This window comes from Magnolia sinica, chromosome 2 (assembly GCF_029962835.1).
Source record: "Magnolia sinica isolate HGM2019 chromosome 2, MsV1, whole genome shotgun sequence".
In the NCBI taxonomy this organism is placed as follows: domain Eukaryota; kingdom Viridiplantae; phylum Streptophyta; class Magnoliopsida; order Magnoliales; family Magnoliaceae; genus Magnolia; species Magnolia sinica.
The window spans coordinates 31155636-31163302 of record NC_080574.1 but is presented as its reverse complement, the minus strand read 5'-3'; positions in this window follow the sequence as shown (position 1 = coordinate 31163302).

Below are 7667 nucleotides of genomic sequence, written 5' to 3'. Positions count from 1 at the left end.
AAAAAGAAAAAGAAAAAGAAGCTAGTGAATTAGGGTCAGTGGGACCCTATAGCTAATGGTGAAAGTAAGTGTTTTGACCTAATAGATGGAGGTGGTTTCACACATACTGCATAGTGGGCTATATAATTAAGTAAATATGTATATATAAGTATATAAAAATATTTTTCTATCTTTCAATTCATTTCTTTGTCTATTTATTTAACAAGCATATCTCCTAAACTAGAATGATTTACTTAACATACCACATATGATTTTGGAGTAGGAGAAGCTAATTTAGCCAACCAACCTAGTTATTTTCCAAGATTCCATCGGGTCGATGGTCAAAAATCCATTTCATTCAGTTTGTGGTCAATTTCAATCACTTCGTGGTCAAACTGAAAATTCAACGGGGCAAACATGAAATTAAGTGAGGCAAACATGAAATTGAGTGGGGAAAACTAGAAATTTAGCGGGTAAAACATGAAATTGAGTAAGGCAAACATGAAATTAGGGCTGAGAGTTGGGCCGGTTGGTTCGGGTTGGTGCTCAACCCTAACCCAACCCAAGGTTCCTATACCTAAACCTTGACCTAACCCAACCCAATCTTGGGTTGGAAATTCTCAACCCAAGCCCAACACAAGAGGGCTCAATGGGTTGATTGGGTTGGTAGGGTGTATGCATGCTAATATTTTTATTATTATATTAGTTTATTATATTTCAATATAGGATTTATTTTTTGTATCTATGATTTTATTAATTATATACGTGATTATTCATCATAAAGAACTTCATTTTTTTTCTTTAAAAAACCAAGCTAAAATATAGGACTACCCCTTTAAAAAGTCATGTAGCATAGAACGTAATCTATTTGGGAGAGAGAAATCCGACATATCTTGTTAGCTTGAGTCCTTGGAAATGACATGGACAAATGAGACCCAATGTCACTAGTGTACGATCTACACAAACAATCCACACTCAATCTATTTGTCCATTGCTTTTCATGTTTCCTCCATTGATTTTCTAGTTTGCCCGCTCATATTCTAGTTTGCCCACTTTCATGTTTCCTCCCCTGATTTTCTAGTTTGCCCCACTGCTTTTCATGTTTCCCCATTGATTTTCTAGTTTGTCCCATTGCTTTTTATGTTTCCTCTGATTTTCTAGTTTGCCCTCTAGTTTTTTCCCCCATGATTTTCTAGTTTGCCCGCTCATTTTCTGTTTGCCCCATTGCTTTTCATGTTTCCCCACGTTGATTTTCTAGTTTGCCCGCTTCTTTTCATGTTTCCCATTGATTTTCTAATTTGCCCATTGCATTTCATGTTTGCCTGCCTCAATTTCCTTTGAGCCTCATTGTTTCCCCTCGATTTTCTAGTTTGCCCGCTCATATTTTAGTTTGCCTCGTTGTTTTTCTAGTTTGCCCATTGCTTTTCATGTTTCCTCTGCTGTTAGTTTACACCGCTCTTTTTCATGTTTGCCCTGCTCTTTTTCATGCTTGCCTTGCTCATTTTCATGTTTGGCCCTCTCATTTTCATGTTTGTCTCGCTAATTTTCATGCTTGCCCTCTCATTTTCATGTTTGCCCCGTTGAATTTCATGTTTGCCCCACTGAATTTCATGCTTGCCCCGCTAATTAACTTCTCCTACCCCAAAATCATATATAGTACGTTAAGTATATCATTCTAGTTTGGATCCTTACTCTCCCTCGGGTGGTAGACTCTTAGGAGTTTCAACACCCGGTCAAGCGTTTGAGTATCCATAGGTGGTAAAATTCCACTAGTGTGAGTGTGTGGGAGTGTGTAAAAAAAAAAAAAAAAACAAATCATTTTAATTTAGGAGATATGCTTGTTGAATACATGGACAAAGAAATGAATTAAAAGATAAAAAAATATTTTTATATACTTATTTATACATATTTATATAATTATGTATTAGAGAAAAATGTAAGGGAGAAAAAGTTCTCACAAAAAATAATAAGAATTTTTTATTTTTTATTTTACCAGATGGAATCTTTATTGCTTTTGTGGGTCCAATCATGAGGTTTGTGTTATATCCAAACCGTTCATCTATTTGGCGAGCTCATATTAAGGCTTGAGACGAAAAATAAAATAGATCTAGCTATCAAGTGGACCACATTGTAAAAGGCAGTGGGGAATTGAACGTCTACCATTGAAACCCTTTCAGGGGTTACAAAAGTTTTTGATCATTCTGAAATTTGTTTTTCCTCTTCATCCAGGTCCTTGTGACCCTATGAATGAACTTAGATGGGGAGGATTTCTCGCAAACATCACAGTGGGCTCCACCTGAGTTTCCAATGGTTGACGCTCATTCAACACTGTTTCCTGTAATGTGGTACACTTGAGACTTGGATATACCTCATTTTTGGTCTCATACCATAAAATGATCTCAAAAAATATATGGACGGCATGGATGAAAAGCAAACATCATGGTGAGGCCCACGTACCACTGACTATCCGTCATGGGCGGGTGGCAGGAGGTGTACCCAATCCGTTTCCATGAAAAGGAGGTTTCCGTGAAAAGGAGGGGTATTTTCGTCCTGAAATTTGTCATCCGTACGAGGAGGTCCAACTGCCTATTCTAAGTTTGTATTGTTTCAAGAATATCCAATGGATAAAAGGTGGGGTCCACAGTCGTAAATTTCTCCTTGTTTTACTAATATGTGGACCATTGCTTTGTTAAACTCCAAAGTGGATGTAATATGATTGAAAATTCTCTCTCATCTTGGGCTCGGGCTTAGCCATATTTGTATCCAGACCGTAAAGTTATTTATCTAATACTTCAATGAAATGATGTATCATACTTAGAATGTATAGCATTGTTGGAGTCTTCAATTTCTGCATGTAGCGGGCAAATGGTTCAATTGTCCATACCACCAAATTTATTGGACAGACTATGAATGGCACAAAAAAATACCTCCCATATTAGGAAATTGTGACTTGAAAAGTTGGTCACCAAAAATTTTATATATATATATAAAATTTATTGGACAGACTGAATGGCACAAAAAAACACCTCCCAAATTAGGAAATTGTGACTTGAAAAGTTGGTCACCAAATATTTATTTATATATTAAAAGGCCATTTTGGACATGTGAATCCGTGTAAACGGAAATGTTTTCTCTTAAAGTGGAGTTCTTTATCTTTTTACAGCCTATTTGGATACCACCAAATAAGTTACTTTTTCTACTTACAGCAGATAAGTAACTTATTTAAGATAAGTAAGAAGGGTTTTAGATCAATTATAAGTAACTTTTCTACTTAAAGCTTAATAAGTAGAAATCAATATAAGTTAGTTGAGGCATAAGTAGCTTATTGTAAGTAACTTTTCGTTCAAACATTGGATCATGAAGAAATTTATTGATTCTGAAAAATGATTATTACATTTGTCGATGATGATGGTTTTTTAGATGAAGATATATATAATGTATCTATTATTTAATGAATATAGGTTTTCTGCAAGTTAAATACATAATTATCAAAAATAATTTATTTTAAGAATTATTGGGTAAAATTATTATTATTATTATTCATTATTCACATTATTCTTGTTCTTAACAGTGTAAAACTTGTTGGCATAACTGGGGGTGCACACAAGTCGGTCTTGTTCTTAACAGAGCAACGTGTGTGGACTGAAGAGAATCAAGAAATTAGGATTTTTTTATTTTTATTTTTTTAATATTTATTGCTTGGATTGGTCCAATTCCAGGTTTGGTTCCGCGGCTCGATCTTACAATTCGGGTCGGTTCTACATAATCCAAAATTGAGAATGAAACCGAACTAATCGGCTATTTAATTTTCAAAACAAAAAATAGTGCACTTTGAAACCAGACCAACGGTTCTGATCTGGTTTACCGGTTATACCGGTTACTTGTGCACCCTTAGGCATAACCATGAGAACCACTGCAAGCAAAAACGAAAACCTAAGGATTCCGTACCTATGCTCAGGTCAAAGATCTTTAAACCCCTTTCATTGGAAAAGGTTGCTGGCACAGGTGGAAAAAAAGGTCCACGGTTTAAATAAAATAAAATGGAGGCTGACTCATCTACAAACGTTCTACAAACGTTCTGGAAATATTGTGTGGGGTCCATTGTGATGTAAAGCTCACATCAACTCCACCCATCAGCGCGCCCCTTCAATTTTACTCCATAACCCAAAAATAGGGTTATTCAAAAGACTGGTGGGTCACGCCACGTGGAATTGTTGGGATGGAAATACTCACCATTAAAACTTCCAGACTCTTTGTAGGGCCCACTGTATTTTATGTATTCCATTCATCAGATTAGCCCCACCAAGATGACCGTGCAACCCAAAAGTATGGCCATTCCAAAAAGTCAGACGGCACGCACTACGTGATTTTAGAGGTTTTACGTATGATTTTGGATCCTGAGCCCACCAAAATTTTAGACTATCCGTTTTGTTTGGAACACAGCTAGCACGTATGAGATGATCCTAGCCGGTCATCCCGTATGTCCCACCATTGATTAGCCACTAACAAAATAACGGCTTTGGTTAGAAATTCCTGACCATCTAATAAGTGGACCTCTCCTTTTCCCTAGTGAGCCAGTGACTTTCGTCTTGTAGTATCCGCTTGTGAACCACTGATTAAAAAGTTATAATTGTCAAAAGACTTTTTTTATAAAAAAAAAGATGGTTGCACATCCACTACTGGACCTCTCAAATGGACGGTTTAGATCTACTCAAATCATGCCACGTGTGCACCACTGACATTGATGCACCGTACTTCCCATGCCTCGCAAGGCACTGGATCCTGGCCAGCGTTTCAGATGTCGTTAAAAAGCTTGGACACAAACACTCCATTGCCACCGAAGCTGAGCATTGATTGATTCCCATTTCCTCGATGGGTCCATTAGTGGGCCCCACCTGCACGAGTTTAGTGGTTCGCATGCGTATGACAGGCGCACTACACTTCCAACAAAAGGCCGTCCGGCTTTTCTCTCAGTGTAGTTATTTGATACTCTAATTGCGTACGACACTTGATAATCAGGCACTCAGAAATTTTACAATCCCAAATTCAGATTGATCTAACAATCTTAACCTCCGCTTCGTGGACACTTGTTTATTGAAGTAGGACCGTTGGATTATTTTTAAAAAAATTTATTTATAACAGTCCAATAAATGTTCACCATCTGGATGGCTAGCTATGAAAGTAAGTGTACTTTTTTGTGCATGATATATCTAAGTTGGGATCCACAATTTGGACAGTTTTGTTTGAATTATTTGTATTTCACATATGCCATTTCTAATTAAGCTATGGGTGACTGTGTATCATTCATCACACTCTGTCAGAGTATGATAGTTTCTATCTTTTTGTCGTTTTGTTTTTGAACATCAGATTCGTAGAGAGATACGGTCGAAGCCCCGTTTGCAGCACACGTGTACACTATCCAGCTCATTCGTTAGATGGGCCACACTCGCAAAATTCCTCACCCTAAAACTAAAGCTGTCCACACACTTGTATCAGAGAATTGAACGTTACACAAAATGACCGGCGGTTTTTCAATGTACGGCGTGTGGTCCACCTGGTGAGTCAACCAACCTGATTTTATTTAAAAGATAAGTTCGTGATGGACCCCACAAAATTAATGGCCTGGATTTTACACATGCATGCTCAGCTGGAATGTTAGCCGCTGATTGCAGATCCAATCTTTCGTAGGGTGAATCGCATATACAACTACGTCAGCGCTGAAAAGGAGATTCTGTGTCTCGTTGTCAACCTCTCGATGCGACGGGCGGTCCAACGCGGGTAAATGAGGAAGTTTGATGTCCGGTGGGAAGCGGACCTGGCGGTTGTGATTTTCCAAAAGGTGTTTGATGCTTGCGTCTACCTCGATTGAGAAATACACTCTCTTTTCTACTTTGCAAATGGACTTCTACAAGTAGAAAGGGTGGTCGGATCCATTGAGAGAGACTTTGATACTCTGGCAGAGTATGATGGATGATACACAGGCTATTTGAAATTACTTAGAAATTATACAGGTGGCATCAAGTAGTCAAATTAATCTGTCCAGATTATTTTACCTAATGTAGATGTATCATGAAAAAAAAAAAACTCGATTATTTGACTATCAGATTGGTAGACACTTATTGGACCGTTAAAAGAAAAATATCCAATGGTCCTATTTAGACCCCTTCTTGTATTATATACCTCTCGATGTATCTGTAGTTTTGTGACATACAAGGGTAATGCTCCCCTGCCAAACTGCGAGGGCATGGGAGTTTAACGTGAGTAGGCATTCTTGGAGTGGCCCACACGGTGATGTAAACATCAAATCAGCTCCGACCAACAGATGTATCAGCTCATTTTAGGCCCATGGACCAAATTTCAGCCCAATCCATGTTTCAGGTGATCCTCATCATATGGGAACATTGAATAGCATAACGCCCACCCTTTAGGTTGTTTTCCTTAGTGTGGACCGTCTGAATCAGGGATGGACCTGATTTTTGAGAGGTGGGACTAATATGTAGCGGCTTATCTGTTGGTTGTAGTGGATGTCGTATTCCCAGCAAGGTGGGTCCCATACAAATCAAGGGAGGGTATCCACCTTCTAACCGTTTGACTTTCTGTAGCCTCATGAACATGAATGGGTTGGGCCTTAGATGGGGTGACGCAGCTGATGCTCGAAGTGTATGTCACATTCCCGTTATGGTTGGCTCTGAGAAAGATCAACAGTGGGTGTTCCCTTCCACCTGTTTTCCATGCTGTGGCCCACCTGAATTATGGATTGGGCTGAACCTTGGTCCTTAGACCTAACATGAGCTGACACATCTGATGATTGGAGCTGATTTCATATGCACATCACGGTGTGGGCCACCCCAAGAATGGCCAGGAGTTGGCAGGGGAGCATTGAAGCACCCATGCATACATGCAAGCAGCGTTTGGCTTAGTTCATGCAAGTAAAGTAATATGCTCCCACATTTACTCTCTAGGTGTAGCACGTACACAAAAGCCTAGGAGAGACGTGCAACAAAAGCTATATGAGGCCCACCGTTATAACCGTGTGACATTCTCTCATTATCTACTCACGTGCATTGCTCAGGCTCATGTTAGAACATAAGTCTAAAAAACGAGATATATATCTAAATCCATGGAACAGATTCCATTGTTGAAACCATTCTGCATGTAGCTTGCATCTTTATCTACTCACCTGCATTGCATGCCATGCCCAGAAATATTTAATAATATCATAGCAGGTGGGTGGAATCTAGAAAGTTCCAAATGCCTTCTTTTCTGAAGCAAAAATGAATGAACCCAAAGGCATTGGCTTTTTAGTTTCAATTTTGATTTTTATATTCACAAGTTTTCTTTTTCTTCTTCTTTTTTTCCAAGTCTGTCTCACCAAATGCCTCTGGTAAGACTCAATCCCCGCTGCTGAAGGAGAGTGGTACGCTGCAACTCAGATGACGAAATAGGTGCACTTGGGTTGGGTTTGGGGTCAACTTGAAACAGGCCAAGAACTATTGCCCAAACCCAACCCAAAGCTATTACAGTTAGGCCTAACCAGACCTGACCCATCTAATTGTAATTTGGTTGGACTCGACCAAGCCATCACAACTCAACTTGTGTTTTAGAATGATATGTGGAGCTGAAGGGATGCCCCGGTCACATATCTACAATTATATATACATCACATTTGCATTTATACTTATCATCAT